This window comes from Gallus gallus, chromosome 3 (genome assembly GCF_016699485.2).
Source record: "Gallus gallus isolate bGalGal1 chromosome 3, bGalGal1.mat.broiler.GRCg7b, whole genome shotgun sequence".
NCBI lineage: Eukaryota > Metazoa > Chordata > Aves > Galliformes > Phasianidae > Gallus > Gallus gallus.
The window spans coordinates 22,283,466-22,309,300 of NC_052534.1; the positions used below are offsets into that span (position 1 = coordinate 22,283,466).

The 25,835-nt window shown below is 39.1% G+C and overlaps 1 protein-coding gene across 3 annotated transcripts in view; it reads right to left on the minus strand.

Annotated features, from left to right (window-relative positions):
* Positions 1 to 25,835, minus strand: part of HHAT (hedgehog acyltransferase) — a 190,419-nt gene that overhangs the window by 78,175 nt on the left and 86,409 nt on the right. The gene's annotated exons all lie outside the window — the stretch shown is intronic.

Consider the following 25,835-nt stretch of genomic DNA (forward strand, 5'->3'; position numbering starts at 1 on the left):
CATTACCATCTGTCCTAAAAGGCAACTTTTCTATGATTGTCTCAGTCTTCACTCTGTCCCACGCACATAAACATTGTTGGAAAGGAATAAAATATACTAATATGAAAGCTTAGAGCAGATTCACTAAGATACACTGATTGCTAGACTGTCCCTAAGGAAAAGGGGAAATGCAAGTCCTCTGTTGACACATGCACCAAAATATTACCAAAGTGATTTCTTAGACAGTAATAACTAAGATCAGTTTATTTGCTCTTTGGAGAAAAGGTCAGTTCATATTTTCTTCTACTGCCAGTAAGATTTTTGCCATCAATATCAGACAGATTAGGATCTGGGTTGTGTACTAACTTTCTTTGCCAGGTTCCTTTGGCACTGAGCCTTCTCTGCTCTACATCTATAATGCATAAAAACACGATTGCTTCAGGAAGATTTCCTGACCCTCTGGTAGGAAAACAGATGATGCTACAACTCATTGTTATTTCAAGAGGAAAAAAATATTGAATAATTGTGTGTTTGTATATTTTTTCCTGCACACATTCACAATCGTGCTTCAGCTGGATGCCTGCATGTTCTGTGGAACATAAATCTAGTAGAGCAGCAAGAGAGAAATAAATTCTCTCATCACTAACTTAATTTGCAGATTGAATTTCGCAGAGTAACTTGACAGATATTTCTCCAATTTGAATAAAATGTTATTTCAGTTTGTTCAATTTCCGGAGTATACGCATTAAAGGATTTCCATTTTAATCTAGGGAATAATGTTTCCTACATTAAAAAAAATCTTTAGTATAGAAAAGCTGATACCACATTCAAGATGCAATGATGTTCTTGTATGCTGGGGAGAATGGCCGCATGTAATTATGATCTGGCTGTTCAGTTTTAATCTTTTATGCACTCCTGACTGAGAACTCTTACTACGCTTCTAAGATCTATTGATATTTTCATTTGCTTATTGATTGAGAAGAAATTATCTCCACAACACAGAGAAACCACCAAGAAAATATAGTTCAAACAAAGCTGAACTGCAGTCCTTAACATCAAGCATGCCAGTTAATTCCTTTTCTTATTACATGTACAGCCCTAACATTGCAGCTAAACTTAAGTGAGCTCAAATTTTGCTTAAAAAACAAACATACAGCCACCATGCTTTGTCTTTCTTTGCCTTCATAGGATAAGTTGAGCATATGACAAAGCCAATGAAGTAATTCCTCTCACATAGCTGTTCCCTCTCTCCCTCATCACCTCCCCTCTGAGCCACAAAGCACAAGCTGCTGGCACTGCTCCTGAGATCCCAGCAGGTAACAATTTTCTGCTCCTGCCTGGCATGATGAGGAAGCAGCAAGGCTGGAAGTCAAAGGATATGATCACAATCTCATTTAAGTGAGCTCTGACATCCCTTTAAAGCTATAGGGGACAGCATAAAACCAATTGTAACAGCTGATATTAAAGCCTTCAAAGCATCTGCTACTGGCAGAAGAAGGTTGAGGATTTTAGGGAGCATCACTATCATTCAGAACATGAGGTGACTCTTATCTCCTGCGATCCTGTGAGCAAAGAGTGGATGAAAGTGACTGTAGGCAAATTTAAAAGTTAAAGTTTGAATTTTATACCTAACTCTAGTTCTGAAACATGTTTCTTACAACTCATAATCTCTGTGATCAACAGGATCTTGGTACAAAATATTTGCTAGCTAAATACAAGCAAGAAACCTGGCCTTTCTTTCCATACAGCACTTTTTAACCTCCTTAGTAGAGTTCAATATTCAACATCAATTCACTCAGTGAAAGAAGCTTAATAGTGATTTTTGCAGCTCTTGTTTTGCTGAGTAGGTAGAGTTCAAATCAACAGCAATGGCATTTTTCCCTATCTTCTACCTTCAGGCACCTTCACTAAGACTTTTCACATTTAAAGAAGAACAGCATTAAAAAACTAACCCATGAGGTTCCATTTTAAGAATTATTGAAAAGTAGGACTGTCAACAAAATGCCTTTATGAACAATTTTTGGTTTTGTGAACAAAACATGTCAAATAGTTTCTGTATAATGCAAAAACTAAGAAAGTACGGAGATGAGAAGAAAAAGAAGGAAGGGAACCTAATGACTGAAAAAATCTAATGCTACTTAAGCTGTTGCAGGAAGATTCTGCTTGGTATGACACAAATAAAATACACAATATATGTTCATTTACTGGAAAAGTGGTAGAGGATGCCTTACACCATGTAGGCTTGCTTCCTGTTTGTTGGGGTTTTTTTGCATCTAGTGCAACATGTTAAACAAACCAACTGCATTTCCTGCTTCTTATGAGGTAAGTAAACAGAAACCAATCCCAGTTCAGATTGAGGTACAACACTCCAATCAAAATTTCAGCATTATTTCAGTACCACTTCCAGTCTAGTCATTAATATTTCTGCTAGAAAGGAAGCAAACAAAAGTGTTCTCTTTCTAAACTCTTTCTGATAAGAAATAAAGCAGCAAAGGACCTCTTCCCAAATCCAAGTACATTGTCATTCTCTACAAAGATCCTGCAAAGATCAATGCTATTACACAGCCTGGTTAGACCTACAAAGATTGTCTACAGATAGGTTCAATGTCAGGAAGCAGACTCTAGAGAGTGCTTGATACCCAAGATAAGCCTATGCTGTCCATGCTTCAGAGTTTTCTAGCTGACACTGCTACTGAGATTTAACCAGTTTTAGCCAGGTTTTGCCAGTTCAGACTAAATCATTACAGTACAAACAGTGTTCTCCTGTTGCTGGTTCTGAAAGGCATTGTGCACATGCAGACGACAAGGCATGTTCTGTGATTCCATAGTCACGACATTAAATCCTAATGATCCTATGCTGGGCAAAGACCTAACTGATGTGCTTAGTTGGGAAGTTATGTACATGCTTAAAATCAGACATGTTTTAAAATAGCAAATAGAATTCAAACTTCTTAAAGTAACCCAGAAAGGTTTCAATTTATATATTCATCCTCTTTCCAAAGAGTAAATAACTAATGCTCATCACTTCTGTATCTCATGTACAGAAGTATTTTTTCCAACGTTCTCCATTCTGCAAATTTGTCTCTTATTTGCTACACTGCCATAGAATCACCTGTCACAGAATCTAAACCACACAGACTGACTCAACACTTCACAAGAAGTATTTGGCTCTCCCACTCCTGCCTCCCAGAAAGGTCACAAACCAGGAGGATGTTGTGTCATATACAGCACAGCTCTTTCATCCTCAGCACAATCCAGTATCTGGCTCAACACTTACCATATTTTGTGCTTTGGCAGGGAGCCAATAAGCACCAAGTAGGATTTTACATTGCTATCCTGTCTTCATATCTGAGGAACACTTAATAGCTTACTGACAGGTAACACTGTATTGGGATTTTTGAAGCACTAATGAGCACAGCAAGGCTCACACCCTATTATCCCACTAACTCTATATGGATCTTGCATGCATGTATGAGAGAAATAGGACAGAGAGGAAAGACAAGAATGTTTTGCTGATAGTACTCAACCAATAAAAAGGTAGGCACGAATCAGTATCTCTTATTTATTATTTGCTGCTGGCAGGAGACGATCAAGTATTCAAAACACTGAAGTTGTCAAACGTGACCAAGAGCTGCACTGTAGTACAAAACTAATTGCTTGACATGTCCATCTCCATATTCCAGGCTTTCTAAAGTCACCATGATACAGGCAGTAGCAACAGACAAAACCTCCCTAAACAAAATCCCCAAAGCATTTTAAGGAGATCCAAAGTTCTACAGCACTGCATTGGAATCAGATGAATCTAATAGCCAAGTGTTTGAACACACACGCTTCAAAATGAAGACAGATTAGGATCTATCTAGCTAACTGTGCAGGCACCATTTGCAAATACCCTACTGCTTGTTTTACACCAGAAGATTTATGAAATTGAAAAAAGGATCATTAAAAGTATATGTGGAAATAAACTGCAGAAGGGAAAAAAATCCCAACTTTACTTTCTGCTCCTTTTCAGTGTCTTTTTTTCCCCCTCTGCAACTAAAATGAAAATTAAAGCAGAGCTGAAGAAGGAATGAGAGACAGAAATTAAGTGTATCTTATAAATTTGCATATGACTGATAATGATGTGAATGGTTTTACTACTGAGATGGTAACTGTGCTTTCAAATTATATCACAATTATTCAAATGCAAGTGACCTTGCCACATGTAAGTACTAAAAGCTGCTTGTACACTAGAAAGAACAGTCTTCAGACTGTTTGCAAGCTGAAAGTTGATTATCCTGAAACACTGCACGCCGAGCAGTAATGTGTTCTGACTCAGTGAGAACGAGCTGACTGCAAGGTGAGACATGCTAATTAAAATTGGTGCAGCTCCTTGAAATTATAAAGTAATTTAAGTATGAATTGTCATTATTACCAATGTACAAATACAGATCTCTTCATGGGTGAAAGAACACACAGGAAGCACATAGCTAGTAGTCCTTATTGTCTGGACTCTTCAGCTTGCATACCAATTTTGTACTGACACGTCTGATGTTAAAGATTACCTTAGGTTTCTAATGACTTTTTAGAAAAGACATTCTTTTCATCAGCATACTTGCAAATGGGTATTGCTTTCAAATTAGATAAATGGTCAGGTTGCTATTATTCTTTAAATGAATACAAAAACATCTTTAAAATGTGCAGTATGATCTAATGAGGTGCAGCCAGCTCACATTCCCTAACTGGGGTTCAGTAAAGTTCCTGAACTTTACCCTGAACACATTCCTGAACTGGGGTTCCTGTACATTACCTGAGCGAAATAGATACAGCAAAATTCATAACAAGGCAGACAAATAGGTAAACAAAAGAAGATTTGTCATAATAATACAGGTTATGAATGCAAACTGTATTCTTTCTACTTATCTCATTTGGACAAGAAAGTTATATTGGATGTCATTGTTACATACTGCTTATTCACTGCATGCCATACGTGACCCAGAATAGTGCATCCACTCAAAACAATACTCAAAAGATTTTTGTTTATTTCGAAGTTATTTTCAGGCACTGTGAATGTTCTGTATTTTATTTGAACAGCCAGGGGTTGTCAAAGCACATTATTTCTTGTCCCATAAAGATGCTTATTGTATCCCCATCACTATGGTACCTGAATGTCTTTATCTACCAAAGCCACCACCACCAAAACCATACTCCGTACTTTCTTCACTCACCACAAAGGAGAAAATGTTTACACAATACAGTACAACACTTAGGCATGAAGAGAGACTGTGTACATTTTTCTAAGTGCATTTGCAAGTGAAGCATGCAGGCCTCAGGAACCCTGCTCTGCATAAAGCATTCAAGGTGGTACCTTTATTACAGCTCTTGGTTTGGATAGGTGCACAGTACAAAACTGTGGTCTATACTGCCTGTCAGACAGAGCAATCTCCTGAAAGAATCACTTTTCAGTTTTAAACACATAGGAGGACCTGCTACCTTTGAAGATAAGGATTGCTGACCTTCCTCCACCATCTAGATGTCTACAATGAAATCTTCTGGGTCTCTGAGCTCAACAGAGCCCAAATCCTGAACTTGATTAGTACTTAGTAAGGCAAGAGTATAGAGAATGCTAAACAGCTTTCACGTGTTAATAGTAGTCCACAGAAGTGAAAAATTGCACAGCAGTATTTAATGCCAGCTGGACTGCTTGATGTGACACTCATAGTGGCACTCTATCTAAGAATAATGAAAGCTTCTCAGCCATGCAGGTTAAAAAAGACAGAGAAGTGCGAACATAGCAGTACTGTTTCAAGGGCACACAGTACTGTGCTAAGCTACAGACTGCCTGGCACAAAAAGCAACTTTGGGGAAAGGGGGAGGAAGGGAGGGAGGGAGGAGGAACTTCTATAAAATCAAGTAGAATTGCTCAAGAACACAGTTCCAAATTGTGCCCTTCCTTCCCCTGAAACTTCATTTGCATGAGCTGGTGCTTTGCACTAAAGAAGGAAATTGCTTATTATATTAACCATTATACTTCTGTAAATATCTATATAAATAGGCATGCCAGCTACAAATATGGAACACTGCGTCATGACAGCCTCTGAACGTACTAGGTCACCTGGGGGGAAGATGACAAGGAGCTTGTCAACAGCCTAAATCAATGCACTGAGGGGATGGTAAGGATCATCTTACAAGTTACCCTTCCAGGGGGAAAGGCAATTGCTAATAATCTGTAACTGAATCTAATACACTTATCCTGGAGAAGGGAAGAGGAGGGAGACAAATGGCTGAAGCACCTTCTGATGGTGAAACATGCAGACTTTGCTCCCAAACAACCCACTGCACTAACAGTGAACAGTCATGTGAACCATATAAAGCCTAGTGTACATCTACAAGGTTTCCATGTGTATTAGATGTGTACACACTGCTCAACACATTTTTTAGAGAGGCCCTGAAACGTTCAGCAAGACACAGGAACACTTTCTAGTGAACACCACAGGAACACAGGGAAATAACAAACACATCCAAGGCAGCCCCAGTGCCATGCTCCAGCAACACTACACCTCTTCCAGCTACTACTGGCCATCCTTGCTACTGCTGGTTGCTTATCAACATCATTAACAATTATTTTGAGGCAGCAGCTAGATAAGGGCAGCACAGCACTAAGGAGGCTAACAAAAGGTGCAAGAAAAAGAATTAAGACTGGCAGAAAGGATCAAAGGGTAGAAAAAGTAACCAGCTGACAGAGAATGAGAAAAAGAGGAAGACAGAGATGTCACAAATAGATGTTTTAGAAAGAGACAATAAATTCACACACTGCCCCCACAATTCCAAACCCTTAAGTGCACTGAACGGAAAAGGTTACACTGAAGAAGTCAAATGAATGTAAAAGGCAGAGAGAGACTGGCTAGCAGAAGCTACAGAAGCAGTTTCAATGGGAACTGCACTTCAGCAGAAAAGACTGCCCAGGTACAATGACAGAAAGAAGTAGTTTTCAAGATTTTTTTTTCAGGTCTGTGGTTTTCTTTTCTTTTAAAAGAAAAGTTCTCATATCCAGGGAAAATCTCAGGCAAAATTTGGGACTGCCAGCAAGGAGACATTAGAAGGATGTCTGAACGTCTAGAATTCCTTTTCACATATCATTTAAACACCATATAATGCTTTTTTCATTCTTAAAGTCAAAATTACTGCATTTTGATTTCTGTAACTCTATTCTATACATGTACACACAGCAGGTAGGATGTTAGTAAATGCTGGCGTTATATCAGAAAAATTTGATTGGACAAAATTTTATTTAACTTGTAAATATCGGTGGAAATAACCCACTTGTTTCAATGTTAAAAATGTCAGGTATTTATTTCAGGTAAACACATGGAAAAACAAAATATTCAACCTATGATACCTAAATCCAGGACAAGACATATAAGCTGTATCTCCATTTACAGTATACATTCACAGATATTTTGTTGACTTTTTTTAATAAAGGAAAGAATAACTACAGTGAAACATACACCGACGTTGCATAAATGCTTCAGAACATGGCACATTTAAAGGGCCCTTCACCTTAAACACAAGCATCTTTCATCAGTTTGATATATACCACAAGAACTTCAAGAGTCAAGGCACAGCAATCTTGAATTCAATGCAATTATCTAGGGAGCAGACAAAGTCCTCAACATTGATTTCTTCCCCTTTTCTCATGCTGGTAGCTGGACTGAACTTTCCTCTTTGCACAAGTCACTGTGCAAGCAAGAAGAGGGTGCACAGACAACCAAAGGAAAACTGAACACTTGGACAACAGGTGCCTAAATGACCAATGTTGTGAGTAGTTACTGGACTAAGATCCAAATGCTAAGAGTAACCAAATTACACAAGTCCTAGCAGTAGAAAAAAATTCTAAATCAACTTATGAATCCTATAAAATTCTTTTGGATTTTTTTACATTGTATTTTATATGAAAATATTTTGGCCGCCTACTGTATTTAAAGAATAAAAAGTCTTCCAGCAGCAGGTTCTAACCAAGATCTGGACATGCTTAAATTTAATTTGGCTCCAGGTCACTGTAATTTAGTTCCTAGCTCTGCTAGTAGGAATCAAAATAACGATTCTAAACTCCGTCTGTCTCCTTTCCTGCCTCCCCTTTTATGGGTACCACTCTGAGGTTTCCTTCTAAAGACTAAATGAAGCAAGGCAAAGCAGTGTCTCTAGAGTCTCAGGTAATGTTCAGCATATGGTGGGGCTCTCCAGATCCTTCCAGTTTGGAAAAAAATAGCAGGTGTGATCAGCTACTCATCACTTTTCAGTCAGATTTTAAAACCAATAGAACAAATCATTTCCTTCCTTCTTTTCAGGGTACTTCTGTACAGATCTGTCTGTAGAAGATGTAAAAGAGGCTGTATGGCAAACAGGTATACAGGTATTGGACCAGAGAGATTATCGCGTTACAAAGGAGAAATGAAATAAAGATCTTACCCGTGTCCTGGGCTCGCAGAAGGGCTCCAAGAGGAAGGATCTACAGATAGAAATCCTTCCTCCTTGGAAGTCAGCCCTTAAATGGGGTCTAGGAGAGGTGGAGTCTGGCTCCACCCCTTCCGGTCACTCAGGTGAAATTGCGTTCACCTGTGCCCCTGCCGCTGACTCAGCACTCACCTCAGGTGGTCAATTAGAGGTTCAGGCTGTGATTTAACAGTTCCCATACAGAGGCACAACAGGTCTTGCAAAAATGTATTTTGTATCCATTGTTTATTATTCGTTGCTTAGGTTTTGTTAGATCTGTTGCTAAAAAGCACCCCGAAAGCAAGTATGGTTATAGCATGCAGGTGGCAATCTTGGGCATTACACATGAGCATTAGGACAGTATCACTGCACAGGTAATGTCGTATTTCAAATATCTTTTTTTGCTGTTGTCAAGCTGAAGGAAAACAGTTGAAGAAATGGTGATGATCACTAGCTTTCAAGCTACAAGAATGCAAAACATGGAAGTGTGTGCATGCCATCAACCTCCAGTAAGAAAAATAAATTAGCAGCACCACTGCAATAAAGATTACTGCATACCGGGAAGCAACAAAAAGGAAAAAAAAAAACACTCCAGAAGGATCAAATGGACTACACTGGGGTGTTTCATACTTACTAGCAACAGCCATGCAGGAAAGAGCACAAAGGTTACTGTGCTGGCACCAGTTGCTGGCCCTGACCCAAGCATTCCCCCCAAGCAGGCAGGAATAATCAGCCAAACAAATGAGGGAACAAGCAGGGGCATTAGGAAGGAATTGGTTTGCCACTGTTACTTATTCAGCCCTGATGCAATACTTCCAAGTGCTTAAAAAAAAAAAAAAAAAAAAAAAAAGAAAGAAAGGAAAAGTCAAAGTAGCAGAGCAAGTACCCTTCTGGACGCTGGGAACTTTGACTTCAGAAAAGCTTTCAAACTCTGTCTTTAAAATTTTAGAAGATACTCATTCAAAGCTGCCTCTCTGATATTACCACTGAAGCTGAAGATCTCTGGGAAAGGAAGAAAACTGTAAATAGCAGAAGGCCCTTGTAGCTGAAGAACTGTTAGGAATGCATTCTTTCCATTATCTCCTAATGAAAGTAGGAAAACATTTTACTTGTAAAAAAAACAAAGACTACATCACTTGTAAGAACACACACTGTGTTTATTAACAACATCTATTTGGGCAGATGGTAATCTTTAAATAAACTGAAAGAGAGCAATGAAAGAGATCTCTCATCTCCTCAGATCTGCCAAATGCATAAAAGAGACAACAGCAGATAGGATGCAGAGGAGAAATAGAGACTGAACAACAAATCAGGCTTGGCTGACCGTGTCAGGCATAGGAAATCGGCTAGGAGTATCAGCAACTTGTGTCCAAATTTGGCCACTATCCTCTACTCTGCTTTGATTTTTTTTTCAAAGCACCTCTAAGATACCTAGAGCATACCAAGGTGCTCTCCAGCCACATTAGCTGCCAAAAGAGCCACTGTGATCTGCAGGATGAATTAAGCCAGGAGGATGAGCAGAGTTTTTCTTAATGGCTAGACTGCTGAAAAACAGCCCCCAGATGCTAGTGTGTTCCTGACACAAAACTGTCCCCTGGCACCTATCACTAGAGGAGGACTCACTGCAAAAAACTTGTGTTAGATTCAAATGCAAAGTCATGGCCTTTGGTGCACTGTGTTAGACAAAAGAACACCTATAATCCTCTAAGTAAGCAACTGTTGCATCTGTAGGCAACACATTATTAAGTACCTTTACCTTCAACATGAACACATATATTACTGCAATAGCAGGCCCGTCGGTTTGGATAACAGGTAAATAACGCATCCAAAAACATAGACTGGGACTGCTAGCCTCAGTAAACAGTGCTTATCTGTTGTTTTATACAAGATAAAACCAGCACGTTTCACTATGAATACAGTGCTTTACTGTCCAGCCTGTATGATTTACCAGGATTACAGAATCCAGACTTCAGCAAAATACTGACAGCAGGATATATGAACACCATTCCCACGAGCTGAGCTTTTTATCTTTAGAGACCAGGAAAATAGATGGCCCTGAAACAACAGCAAATGGTGCCAACATGTTGGACATCAACTGAGGAAGATTATTCTCGCCTAAAAAGATTAATGGGAACCTATTTCAGAACAGCCTTTGAGTAACTTGGAAAAAGACTTTCTGGAGACCTCTTCCAAGCAAGGTTTTCCTTTCCTAGATCAGAAAGACAGGATTGAAAGACTAATTCATTTTCTGCCTTTACTTAAATAACTGAGTGATTAAGCAAAGGGACTTTGCTTAGCGGACCTCCAATATCTAGAGGGGAGCTACAGGAAAGGAGACAAACTCTTTAGCAGGGTATGTGGCTACAGAACAAGGGGAAATGGCTTCAAGCGTAAGGAGGGTAGACTTAGGTAAGATTTAAGGAAAATAACTTTTACAGTGAGGGTGGTGAGGCGCTGGAACAGGTTGCCTAGTCTTGTGGTTGATGCCCTGACCATGGAGACTTTCAAGGCGAGGCTGGATCAGACCCTGGGCAGCCTGACCTAGCTGTGGTGTCCCTGTTCATTGCAGGGAGGTTGGACTAGACGGCCCTCAGAGGTCCCTTCCAACTCTAAGAATTCTATGATCCTATGACTGTGCCAGTCTCTTGCAAGGGCTCAAAGACAAGAAGATAACCCAAACATATCTAATTACAGCAGCAACCACACTGAATTCTCTCAGAGTCGCTTTCACAGAAATAAATATCACTTTTCTGCGAAATAATTACCTCTAACATGCCCACCCTATTCCTAACATGCATGTTTTAATGCTTTGACATTTTAATGCCATCTGCTGCCAAGAAGCCCAGTCTGCTGCTCTGTCAGAACTTGGTCCAAGAACTACCTTCCACTCTCAGTCATTTCACTACTGATTTGAATTTAGTGGAATTGCTCCTCCAGTGCCCAGTGTTATGATTTACCCTTTGGCAGAGTGGGGAGGAGACGAAACCAAAGCAAATTAATTTTTAGCCTATTTTTACATCTTGTGGCTACAGTTTCTGTAAAGCCAAGAGGAATCAAAGCCTGTTGGTCTTAGAAGCACCAATTGCCTTTAAATGACACCTTCTGAGACATTTATGCATGTATTAGAAATAACTAGGTCCTGCTTCCTCCCCTTCCTCAAGCTGTGCCAATGGATGAAAAACGTCAAGTGCCATTTCCCTTCTTAAATCTGTGAACGGGAAGGAAGGAGGCATGGTGAAGTGCCTTCAGTTGGATGAGATTAGTTGAGGCTCTTCACTTTCCAGTATTTTAAACATAAGCAACATTGCCTACCATACAAAAAAGAACAAGCCCATACTCCAGAAAGAGGCAAGGTTCTGTCTCAAACAATTTGCACAGCAGGAAGAGTTTTGTTTTGTTTTTTTTCCCCTGATTTGAGACATCTAAGTAGATTAAATCAATAAAGCATTAAAAGCAGTTAGAAAAGACTTACAGTCACTAAATAGTATGTTTACCCACGTTCAGGCATTTCAGCAGAGCTGGGATATGTACTGTACACCAGACACATACAGTAAACGTGTGACACCAAGGAGACTAAAAATACTCTGCAATACTGCAGAGTAGTATATGTGGTAATGGTGGATTTTAAAATGGATGGCCTCAGTCCTACTTCCAGTTATGTCAGTTATGAGATACAAGTGCTTCTACAAAGATGAAAGACTACAAATAATCATTAATCATGCAACTACTGAAAATACAGAAGCATTTTCCAAAACAAATGTACTGCTTGTACTGCGTATGAGAAGACAAGTAATAAACAATGCAACTGTCCTCCATTCATTCTCTTTTTGCTACCTAGTGATGTAATCCATGCTTCCTTTTCTAAGCCCAGTGACTGACAACATGTATTATCTATTCCTACCGGGACTGCAACATTATCAGCACTGCTGTGCTGTTGCCCCTCTCCTTGTAGGCTGCCACTAACAACTCCTCTGGCCAGAGATTTCTCCCAGAGTTGGCAGGATTGTGCACAAATGCACAGCTCCAGGTTGCCAGGTGCTCATATATGTTTTATTTAGGTCTTTTGTGTAGCAGCAACAACTCAAAAAAAAGCACAGACAGAATGAAATTAAACTCAGGAAGAAATTAATTTCATATACAGACAGACCACACTGTTTTATTACATATACAAGAATGAAAATAGACAAGCTCCCTTTAGAGGTCCCTTTTGTTCTTTTGTATACTAAAAAAAAAGAGTAATTAGACACGTTTCCAAAAAAATCACACTGCCTTTGAAACTTACAACTGAGATAAAACCAACAAAACCAAGGAAGACATTTTCATCATCCGGTGTACATCTGAATAGAGTCATTCGGGAGCCTTCTGCATTAACATAACTTCCTTAGGGCTAGCAGTAAACTAGGACAGAAAAAGAACCTCGTGTCCCTTCGATATTAATCATAACTTAAAAATAAATAAAAACGTAGGAAACGTTGTACATACAAAGAATAGCAGCTTAAAACATTTCTATTGCTTGTTATAGGACTGCTAAAATATATTTCTGTATCCTTCACAGCACGTTTTGTTCAAAAGACTGTAATAAGACATGGAATGGCCTTGTAGAAAAAGCTCTCAAGCCTGTTTTGGGAACCCATCAGGCTCAGGTGCATCTCCCAATGCCTCTGCACTGACACAGGCAGCGTGGGGAACAAATGGAGGAGCAGAAGACTGCGTGCAGCCACGTGACTGCAGTGCTGTCATGGGGGATGCAGGGCAGGTGGGGAAGGCATTAACAGTTGCCTCAAGAAGGCAGCACCAGGACTTAAAGTCACGTAGCTCTTGGGATACAGACAAAAAGTGTCTTCATTTTCCTAAAACATATAGAAACAGAATGAGGAGCCTGTTTATCTCAACAGATACGTTACAGGGAAACAACCAATAAAATAAAAGATACTGATCCAACATCATGACACTATTAGCTCATCCTTTAATAACAAGACAAAAATATCATTATACTTCCATGGAAAGAACCCTAAATAATTTCCATTCATAAATGCACAGGTTATTCACGTTACTTTACTGAAAAAAAATGAAAGATCTTCTCACTATCAGCTGGTGTAAAATGTCAAGTAGACCACTGATAAAAATATGTAACATCCAAATAAGTCATAACAGTATGTTTCCCGTGTACTGCCCCCAACAGACATGAGAGAAGCTGGCATGCTGTGACCACTGCCCAGGCTCTGGAGGTCAATGCTATGGCTATGAAACAATAATCACCCAGCCAAGATGCACGCTGCCTTCAAGACACTGATCATAATCAGCATAAAGATGTGCCGACTTTGTGGTTAAATAACTTGTCAGTTTGATTCTAAAAAGCATTTGTGCATCTACAGCTCTAGCAAAAGCATGCAACCCTAACACATTTGCTTCTATAGCTGAAATATCTTAATGAAAGTTGTCATTATTTTTCTAATTTACTTCTGAACTCTTCAGAGACACCATCAGCTGGAGCGAGACACTTCTGCCTGAATATTGCTTTCTGAGCCTTTTGTTATAATGCCATGCTTAAGGTGAAAGAAATTTGAGAAAAATACTTTCAGGCTTTCCCCATTGATTTGGTCTGTGCACTTGAGAGCACTTTATAAAAGCTTGTTTCCCCGCTTCTTGGAGGTGGATCACGTTTTCATCTTTCCTCAGTGCAACAGAAGAAGGGAAAAAAACATTTAAAACTGTGAAATGAAGCGCAAAAATAATTTGATGAGGAACCAGGGGCATGCATGGTACTGGAAGGTAACTGTTGGAAATTGACTTTCAAGTAGTATGCCTCTGATCTGCAAAGAACATTCCTCCTTAAGCGCCGTCTAAAAGCAACACAGGTTAATATTTTTTCATATAGCTATTTGTCTCCTTGCACTGAAATATCTTTTAACTCGGTAACATTAAGCAAATAAGATCAAGTTTACTCTAAGCAATCTACATATCAGCATATCACATTTGCAGTTTTGTGGGCTCATGCCTCAACTCTTCTTCTCCAACAGAGAATTCACAGACTGTGCCCAGAAATTGAGCCACAGACAAATCAATCACTACTTCCCATTTAGTTATAGCTGCACGAACACTATCATTCAACAGTGCATTCATTCAAGACTTTGTCCCTGTTAAGGCTGCTGGTTTTTGTTCATTTGTTTTTTACAGAAGTGTAATGTTTCCATACAATTTCTGTACATGAACTCAAAACGACTTCTAGAACAACTCCTTTGGACAACTGGAAACTCGTATTAGACAGAATGCAGCACAGCACCACACAACAAAAACGGAGAGAAAACCTTGGGTAAGAAATATCAAAATTATTCATTAGAACTCATCATCCTTAAATTGCTTTTGGCTCATCCAAAGCTCTCACCAGGCCATACAAAACATCAACAAATCCTCACGTCTGGAATCAGGAACCATAGGCAACAGGAAAAATCTTGCAAAGATGGGTACCTCAAAGAACTAGAATCATAGAATCACAGAATCTAGAAGTCATGGACTCATAGAAACTAATGCTGCTACCCATAAAAGTGGAGAAGAGACTTCCAAGGACAGTAACAGAAATCCAGGCAAATCAAATTCTTAAAACCAGACAGTGCAGCACAAACAGAACTGTAATAAACAACAACATAATGCTCCAGACCAGTAGGAATTTTTTCTTCAGCTCTAAAAATAGAGAAGTCAAGAGGCAATACAAGCATGCAGGTAATAGATGTCTCATTATACAACTAAATTAATCCAGGAAATGAAATATAGTTTTATATTACTAAAAACTGATTGTTCATTTGACAAAATAAAGACCATTAACCTGCCCTGCTGAGTTTAAGCTTAATTACTGTCGTGCCAACGTATTTAAAATTCTCTTGAAATAGTAGTCTACAATTATAAAATGAACCTGAAGCATTATCATCAAATCTTAAAATTTTCTTAGATTATGTAAGATACGTATTTTGTATTCACAATTTTTATTTTGCAAGGAGTTAATTAGAAAGATACATAATACTTGCCAGGGTAACCTCTATTCTACCCCCACATGGTTGCTCTTATACTCGTAGCTAACTTGACTGTTATGCTTGTAGCTACTTTCTGCCCTAACCTACCAGGTTCTCCAAAGGCACGTCTCTTCATATATGAGGAAGCAAACAAGAGACTTTAGGTGACCTTGATTTTTTCCTAGTGGAGGCACAGTCTCCAATTCAAGAATCTCCACCCAAAAGGTACAGTAATTTTCTCTAATGAATGCTTTGATCCTATGCAAGTTAGCACTCATACGCTTAAAATATCAATTAAAAAACTCAAATTATTTTTAACCTGTTTGTCTTACCCAGCTTCTCAGAATGGAAAAAAAAATACGCAAATTTGAAGATCCCATTCTTCAGAAATGCAGAGATCTATTATCTCTGTTCACGACCTGCTACAAACGTTGCATACAGTTATTTGGTACCACTTATTTGATTCTTGCTGTGCTATGGATGCAAACTCTCCCCAACATTGATTATACACATATTGGTAGTGACTGGATAACCTACACCTTATATTCAGGTTTAAAAGTTAAAATATGGCTTATTTTATTAGTTTAGTTCAATTTGAACTAAATAAAAATGTAAAAAAAAAAAATGTAATCAAAAACCACTTCTATAGCTAGAGAAGGAAGGTAAAGCAGGTTTCCATGGTTACTTTGTTAACCACCTCTAAATTTACATAGTTTTTGTTGTTTACATAGTTTTAAAAGTACAAGACACTATAAACAAGAGAAAATTAAATATATATTAAGATGTACATTGCAGAAAGCTTCCACCATATGCCATGTCTGTTCCACCAGCTGACTGCCAAGTGAAGCCCTCAAAGAAATACTGATATTGACCACTTGCTGATGCTGTCAACTGCATTACTATATAGGACAAATCCTTACTGAACATGCACAGAGAAAACCCTTGATTAAAGTTCATTTAGACCAATTATAACATTTTATATGTCTCACTGAAGTAAAAGTTCTCACTTGGCTGTCAGATAAATCCAACTGATCACCAAAGGCTGTTCTCAAGCTCTAGCCATTTAAACGGCTGCTGTTTTAATCATTTACTTCTTAGATAAAACAAGTGTCTCTATCTTGTGCTATCATCCCAAAAGAAAGGTTAATTCTATAAAATAACACTTTTCAGCACAAAAAATGTCATCTAAATCTGGTCACTTTTATTTTGATTTCCTGGCAATAAACTTGAGCTGCACCTTCTCTTGCTGGGGAGAAGAATGATCAGCAGCACTTTTGATACTGAAGGCCCTGCGAAATTCCACACCTGCACTCAGAAGCTCTCAAGTTCTGTGCAGAGTCCCCAGAGAGGGAAATTCTGGAGGTACTTTGAAGTCCTCAATATTTGGCTCTAGACCTCATTCAGTTATGAATTGAAACATAGCCTTAGGTCCTAAATACAAGTTTATCATACAGCAACGAAACACAAATAAGGCAGCTAACTCCAATACTGACAGCAGGCCCGATTTCAGTAAATATTTCAGTTATAAGAAGTACAGTGCAGTCTATTTAGAGACAGAGAACGAGACAGACATACTCTTCTAAGAAGCAACAATTTTTCTGCTGTGTCCTAAACCAAACAACTCTTCCGTAGGTAGAACACTGTCAGGCTACGTACCGTCCCACAGCCAGACTTTTACTTTTCATTTTTGCTGTGTGTTTGCAAAACTTTCAATGAACGCATGCATTATTAATTCTTCTAGACAATCTGTGAAGCCTGCAGAGGGTAGCTAGTCTCTATTCCATTGTGGGATCAACTCTACTTCGGTAATTCTTTTACAATATTTGCTCCTGAGTTGCTACTACACTCCAATGGCATCAAAATGAGAAAAGTTACCTGAGCAACTCACAGCTAATCTTTCTGGCTCATCTTTTCCATCTATGCAGAAAATATACTTTCAACACATATTTGAGTTTGGTAGAACTCAAACAGAATCAGTAATAAAGTTATATTCTGATCTTATCTCCCTATAATTGGTTAAAAAAAATAAAGCCTGTACTTTCACTGAATCACAGAATACCCTGAGTTGGACAAAGAGTATACCCTGAGTTGGACACAAAGTTGGTACCCTGAGTACCACAAAGATCATGGAGCCCAAATTCTGGCTCCACATGGGAGCAGAGTCCTGTGTTCGAGAGAGTTGTTTGAACACTTCTGGAGCTCTGGCAGGCTTGGGGCTGTGGTCGCTGCCATGGGCCTGATGCACCCCACGTTATGGTTGGCCCTATTGGCAAAATACTATTCCTCACTAGCTGGTTTCAAATGTCTATATCTAATATTTTCAGAGCTATAGTCTAATCCAGATTTGAAAAGCAATTTATTGTACCAAAATGCTAGATGCATTTTAAAATAATCTCTAAATCTACCACAACTAGCACAGGGCAATACCATTATCCTTGTAGCTAGATGAGGTAATATTTATTATATAATATCAGCATTCACATAAAAGATAGGAGAGCAGTACTTATTACTTATACATTCTGATTCTCTTTACATCTATCAGGGAGGTATTCTGCTTTATTCTAAGCTTTTTAAGTTTGGAGTAACATCATTCAACTTAGGCAAGCAAACTCCATTTTGATATTCACGTAGACCAGAACAGAAGACAGAATGGTGTTTTTTAGCCAGTCATTACATCAGTCAATCATATCCAGTTATGTTGTGCTGCAAAAAACCTCTAAATCTTAGGGAGAAAGCAAAAAAGAACTGTGTGACAGCTGATAAAAAGTATTATCCACTGGTTTCTACGGCCTTAGCTCATTCTTCAGTATAGCACAAAGATACTGCAATTACGTTTTGGGATACAGTAGGAAGCCTACAGCATGTTTCTTCACTACTTCAGACTGTTACATAAAGAAAAATCTGCAGGTACTGAAACCTTTTCTTCAAAATTATGAGGGTTACCCAACTATTATTTATTTCAGAACTTTGAGATGGAAGTCGACATGAGATTTCGGTTCATAGGCTGTAATCTCTTCAGGAGCTAAGGAAGAAGCATTCCTTATTGAGCTGCATACCTTAAATAACGTTTTTTTTCTTAGCTTCTAAAAAGATCATTTTTTATTGCAGTACTCTATTTGCATTCATAATCTGACCAAGTAAAAGCAATTAACAGTGTGTACAGATTGCAAAGAAAAATTGACATTTCCTTTTTCTTTTACCCTAAATTTATATCTGTGATAGACTGTGATTTCAAATCCAATAGTTACTTCCTGTCCTGTTTTATCATCTGTTCTTGGCGTTATGTAAAGAGCTTATAATAAATAACAACGTTGAGCTCTTATATAGCATTTTTAATCCATAGATCTCAAAGCATTTTACAAAGGATGACCATTATCCTGCTTCAGCTATGAAAAGAAAAAGCACAGAGACCTTCAGGGTAAAACTCTGATCTTCCTGAATCCCCACAGTCCACAATGAAGCGTGAATTTCACCATACACCAAAGCACCAGTAGTCAGCCAGAACTTTTGGGGTTGGCAAAAATGATCTGAGGGATGGAACACCACCCCTGTGAGGACAGGCTAAGAGAGCTGAGGCTGTTCAGACCAGAGAAGCGAAGGCTCTGGGAAGACCTGAGAGCAGCCTTTCAGTATCTAAAGAGAGGCTGTAGGAAAGAAGGGGACAGACTCTTCAGCAGGGTCTTTTGTGACAGATGGGACAAGGAAAATGGTTTCAAACTAAAAGAGGGGAGGTTGGGACTGGATATAAGGAGAAAGGATGGTGAGGCATAGGAACAGGTTGCGCAGGTTGAGCTGGATGCCTCATTCCTAGAGACTTGAGGTCAGAGCTCTGAGCACCTGATAGAGCTGTACGTGTCCCTGATCATTGTGGGGGAGTTGGACTGGATGGCCTTTAAGGGTCCCTTCTAACCCAAATCATTCTATCATTCTATGGTCTTATTCCACTTGGCACTCACAAGAATGCTTCCCATCCCACACAGACAGCACTTCTAAGCACTGTATTTACTACACCCTCACCTTGGGCATCTTGCTTACAGCTCTAAATGTACTAATGTTGCCATAGGCGCTGTAAATAAATGCAGCCAACTCCTGTTTATCAGTTTACTACTGAGATCAATGTGACTGCAGTCAGTAATACAGACATAAGCGTTTAATGACACCACCTCCATGTCTCAAGCTATTTTCACCCCTGTGCTGATACCCTAGGCCCACCCAATCTGTAGGTAAGCGGATATGAGTAACCAAGTCTCCTGCCTTCTTTCTTTATGTTCCTCACGCCTGTTCTTTGCATCTTGCCATGCTGTAGATTTTTAGACGTATAGACTTCCTTTGCTCTATAACCTCTCCCGAGATGCTCAGAAAACCTAGAACCAGGTCTATGTACTGGAACTTACAAGGACAAGGACTGATAGCAGACCGTCTCTTAACAGCCACACGGTTACCGGAGCACCGATCCGACACTCCGCACGCCGCTGCGCCAGGCCGAGCCCGCCCTCTGGCGGTGCCAGGCCGCCGGAGCTCCGGGGCACCCAGGCGCCCTGCTCGAGGACAAATGCTTCTGAGATATTAACCCCAAAGGCTTCACCACGGGCACACTCTGTCGTCTGACAGCCATCCTTTGATCCAGCTCCACTAAACTAATAGTGAAGTTATTTAAAAGCAGCCTGAGGTCAACCTCACCGCGCTTCGCCTTCCACAAACCGCGTATTTCCCGCTGATAGACAGATAGAGCTGGAAGGCTGAGCAACACAAATAACAAAGTGCTTTAATTCACAGTTGCAACACATAAACACGCTGAGATCTGCACCTTGTTAATCTCAACTTCCCCACTCCAACAGTTTAACTTAAATGTCACATTTGCATAACATTTACATAAAGATCCCATTTTGTTTATACAAAACCAGCCTTATTTTTGCAACATGCGCAATGCTAATTTATTATGTAACAATAGATTGTTTTCTCTACTTATACATAAAAAAAAAACCCTTAATAATTCTGAGAAGGCATTTGAGAGACTGCAGTTGCCGTGAAGCAATTTAACATCATTCTTCATTGCTCTCTGATTTTTTTCTGACAACTTCGTGTTTGTTGAACACTGTCCCAACTCCAGGCAGAATGCCTCAATTCATTTTCTGCCATTCCTACAGCAGCCTTTTCTACAGTTCCTACCTCTGACTAGCACGCACAGAGCAGAGTGTTCAAAGAACCTCTCACTGCAGCCCACAGGAGCTGAGCTCAGAACTTCAAGGGCAGTAAGGCTGCATCTGTGTCAGACACTTTTTAGAAGCTTCCAAGTACTCCTCAGGGTTTTTTGTTTGTTGGTTAGTATGTTTAGCATTAACACTGATTTCAACAGTAGCATAATTCAGCCTTCTGAACTGCAGAACTGTCCAGCAGAGATCCCAGGACTCTGCATTGTGGCTGGATGTGCACTACACCTTTCAGCTTCTCCATGTAGGGGTCTCTATAGATAAATTCAGTGCTGTTCTCTTCTACATTTTAAGCCTTAAAATGATTTTTGCAGAAACCCTAAGGCCCCATGCAGAAAGTAACTTTAAACAAGAATGAAATCCTAAGCTAAAATCACTACCTCTTTACACTTACACCATGAAACTGCTTATAAACTAGACACAAAGCCATTAAATCACATCTAGTCATCACTATGATGGCTTTTATTATCAACAAGACTATAGTGCTAGCTTCCTAAATGTTAACTCAATAATTTCAAGCAAGTCACTACAAGGGTTGCCTCCAGTACATCATATGCACATCACAGGACATATAAAAGATGACAAGAATGATATTTTGCTCCTCTTAGCTTTGTAGCAAAAGACTAATGTAATACGCTGACTAAAAGCAAGGCCTGGAAAGAGAGAAGGGACATGTTGATGGTTAAAGCTACCACCACACTGTTAGAGGACTGGATAGGACACAGGAAGACAAAATCGGTGTAATCTTACCACATCACCTATTGGCAAGTGTCTGTGGAGAGAACTAATGCCCATAGCCACACTAAAGATTCTGTTCTGAAGGCCACAGCCCGGTTTGCTGCAGAAGGCAGTTTGGCCACACACAGTCACTCATACAGTGAGAACGATTCTGTGATCTGGACAGAGTGAGCTGAGAAGCTACAGGTTTTTTTTCTTTTGGAACAGCAAATAAACTGAAAGAGAAAAGTGGAGAAAGGATGTATCCCTGTGGGACTTTACACCTAGTGACTTCAAAGACAGGCAGTTATCCAAATACCTCTATCGATTCTGCTTCAAGAGAAGTAGAATCTCTTTAGTACTGTGCTGTCTAGCTCCGCTGCAATATATTAGAACATCAATAGCATTTTACAGGCAGCCATGTTCAAAGCAGCAAGGAGACTGCATAGCATCAGCAGTGCTATTCAGCCCTCAAAAAACAAACATCTTTTAGGCCGCACTCCTTGTTGCACCTCAGCAGAAAATTTCTCTCTAGTCATAGCCTGGAATCACCAGTAATAGAATCAGGGAAAGAATGCAATGCAAAGCAAACAGGGCTGTTTGCAGCAGATGCTGACTTTCCAGTAGCTGGGAGTGTAAGAAAGAGAAAGTTCAGGTGTTTAATTTTTTTTATTTTTTTTTAAACAGACATAAAACAGTGATAGCAAGAACTACTTTCTTTTATTGCTCTCACTGAACAGTAGGACACAGCTCTTTTAAGTTTGGGATAGCTTGAATATTGCTGAGGGCTTCAGCAATTGACTACAGTTCCCATAGAGGTTACACTTCAATAATGACTTCTTGATGCCTCAGTAAAGAACTGTGTTGTCTTTGAAAGCAACTGTCTGCACTTGAGAAGAATTTTGACTTCACAGGATGTGATCTCAGTGGTACCTTTCTGAACAGAGTGGAGTAACAAGGAAAAAAAAGAAGACTTCTTGTTATAATGCATTGAACAACTCAGTTATTAGATAGCTCGTTATGTTATTCTTTTGAGTAGCATAAAGATATGAGGAGTCCTATGGGATTCTACAGAGAATGAGAACAGTGAATGAGCTGGCTGATGAACAGTCTTTTCCTTGCTATCTTCTTTTTCCTCAAGAGCACCATACATAGAACCACTACCACTGTTTCTCTGTGGGACCCGTCTGCCCTTACATACAGGTATCTTAGCTCAAACTAACATCAGTGGAGGTGGCAACAAGTATTAGAATTAGACCCCAGAATACAAACTACATCTTACTTCACCTGAGAAAACTAGAAAAGGGGATGGTCTTGAAGTTCTCTATTTGGAGAATCTTTGCAAATAACTTGCAATTCTCAATAAGCTAAAGTTATTGCAAAGCACAGGGTGAGCTGTAAGTGCTGCTAACAGATGGCTACCTTTGGGTAATGTTATAGGTGCACGGTCCCGCATCTCTTTTCAAAGCCACATCTGCATGGCAATGAATGATTCATACTGTTTCAAAGGCACAGCAGTGCTGAAAGTGGGGAGATTTTTCAAAAGAATCATGCCTCCAGGAACTGTCATTCTTCTCCACTCCCCTTAATCAGCCTTGCCCTAAAGGAAGCACTCTTTGGCATTAAGACAGTAAATATCCTCATAGGTTCAAGACTTTATTTCATCTGATGCCCTGGTCTCAGCACTGGATGAAGTGTTTGGACGAAATAGCTTCAGTGAGCAAACAGCACCATGCAGACTCTCCTCCTCTTTCCCCTCTTAACTGCTACCCCAAAAGCTACTTTTATGCATTCCAAATTCTGATAATACACCCAATTGCTCCATATTGAGAATGCCAAGATTTAGGAAATAAAGGTTTTTTGTTTGTTCATTTGCATGGTTTTTATTATTGTCTATATAGGGAAGAAAAACTATATCTGTACTTGTATGATTTGAATAATATGATTAACAATTCTGCTGAAGCTAAATAAAGAAGTAACAGTTTCTTTTATATCATTGTGTGAAAATAGTGGGAAAATGATCTTTCAAACACAATAGCACATTTTTTATTAGTATGAAAACACAGTTTTCATCATGAAATTTTTCATTGATAAATTAATGATTTTTCCTCCAGGAATTTTTAAGATTCCTGTTTCAGACAGTGCATAATTCACAGATTTTCAGCAATTCTGCAACTCTGCTTTTTGTTATTATTTTTATTTTTCACAGAGAAGCACAAGCTGCAAAGAGGACTTCACACAACAGATACTATGTGAATACAGAAGAGAAAATCTACAATATCTTGAGAGTAGAGACCATTAAAATAGATAAAAACAATGAAGGCAGTAACTTGCTAAAAGTCATGTAGCAAACCAATGGCAAAGATGAAAGTAATACCAAGTCCGCTGCTCCCTAATCCAAAAATCAACTACTGAGGAATGGCTTTTTTTTTTTTCCTTACATAAAGGAAAATAAGCAAAACTCATACTGCTATAATGGAAGGGAACAGTATTTCCTCCTTAGCAGCATAGTTACAGTAAATGTGTCTGAGGAATCCCCAAGCTAATAACAGGAGTAAGTGACAAATAGAGAATGAAGTATTATTAAAGCTATCTGAAGTATTATTAAAGCTATCTCAAAGAGCATGCTCACATAAGACCCGCAGTGGGCTTTGGAAAACAGGACATATTAGTCAAAGATAAGGTGTTCTACACAATCAAATTCAATGAATATTTGCTATTTTGGGATTATAAGAGCATACAACTCCAGTACTGTATCTCCACACAATGCAAAACAATGCAGTATATTAGAAAAATGCTTCATATGCAGTGGTAGAAGCATTACTAAGTGGATCAGACTTAATACCTCAGCATTTACTGTGATTCTGCTCTTGGTTAAGAAGTTACCTGCGTTCCCTAGAGACCTTGCTGTGCACTGTATTTCCTGTACAACAGTAGCATATTTCTAAATATTTCTCATATGATTTAAATATACCTACAGATTAAAAAAATGGATGTGACCATCTTTATAGAATGGGCGCCAGAATTTAAGTATATTGAGTAGACTGAAAACTTCATCAGCATATCGAAATGTAGACATCTTCAGTGATATTGACACTATGCCTTCATTGAAGAGAGCTGTTCTAAATGTTCCCATGTTTCACACAAAGAAATACGTGAAATAAAGTTATAAAATCTATGTCTCAAAGGTTATGTAGTGTCAGGGCACTGGTTTGCCTGTATAACCTTAATTCAACATCATTCACCCTGTGACAAAGGATTCCTGGGTAAACTCATGCATTTTGTGGGGGTTTATTTGTAATTTGTTTAAACCACAAAAGCAGGATGTTCAATATGAGGCTACCCAGTATTCTTCCCCACAAGGTATGCCCTTTGTATTGCTATCTGAATGGCATCCAGACTTTGTATGGATACAGAACTGCCACCATTTCCCTTAATTTTGCCACGTTGCTGACAATCTAGGGGAAGAGCTATATCTGAAAAGGGTATCTTAGATTCCATAGAGGACTACGTGAAAAGAACACTTATGAGTGATGATGAACCTAAGGCAGTGAAATGCTTATAGGCACTTAACATACTATTGGAACTGAATGCTTCTTGTAAAAGCTCAAGTCCAGAGCATTTAGCTGGGTACTGAAAACATTAAAATACATGTTTTGCGTATATGACTGGAGGGATGAAAAGCAACCAGGAGTAATCACCCGGGGTCAGAGCTCTGGGAGTCAATGAATCGGTGCTGCCTGCTTTAAACAGCAAGGATTCAGACCTGTGAGTGCTTAACAGAGAGCCTTTATCCACAGTAGCCTACCAGAATGAAGTCAGCACCAGGGCAAGGTCAACAGCATGCTCTGGTTCACACACTGGGGTTAGTCCTCCCAAGGTAAAAGCCTTCACAGACAGAAATTGCTCAATTGTGCAAGAAGCAACATTTCAGTGGGATGAAATAACTTACAAAGAATTCTCTAAGGGCCCGGAGACCACTGCAAATTTTGCCATCTTTTGAAGTACACGCTGCATTTCTTTAAAAACTCAACTAGATAGCGATAGGTATGTTTTTGAAAAAGAATGCAAATACATTCTCAGTGAACTCCTGAGACTTTTCTCACATAAAAGAAGTCCAAGGAGCAAAAGCAGTTCCTCAGAATGCATTCAGATGTGCTAACCTCCCTTTCCTTCTTGAATCGCCCCGCTTTAATCATGGCATTCATCCAAATGTCAGTGAACAAAATCCACAACAATCACTTCACATTCCTTATTCATCTTCAGAATATAGTCCATCTTTTGCATCCAATCAATCAAGTTTTCTATTAAGGAAAACAAATCTCTCCTCCATGGAGTCACAATTGTTTATAAAACTCAAGGCCTTATTAAAAATATGAAGGTACTTGAGTATGCAGTGGGGAAAAAAAAAAAAAAAACCTTTAGAAAATGTTTTTCTCCAGAGCAAGAA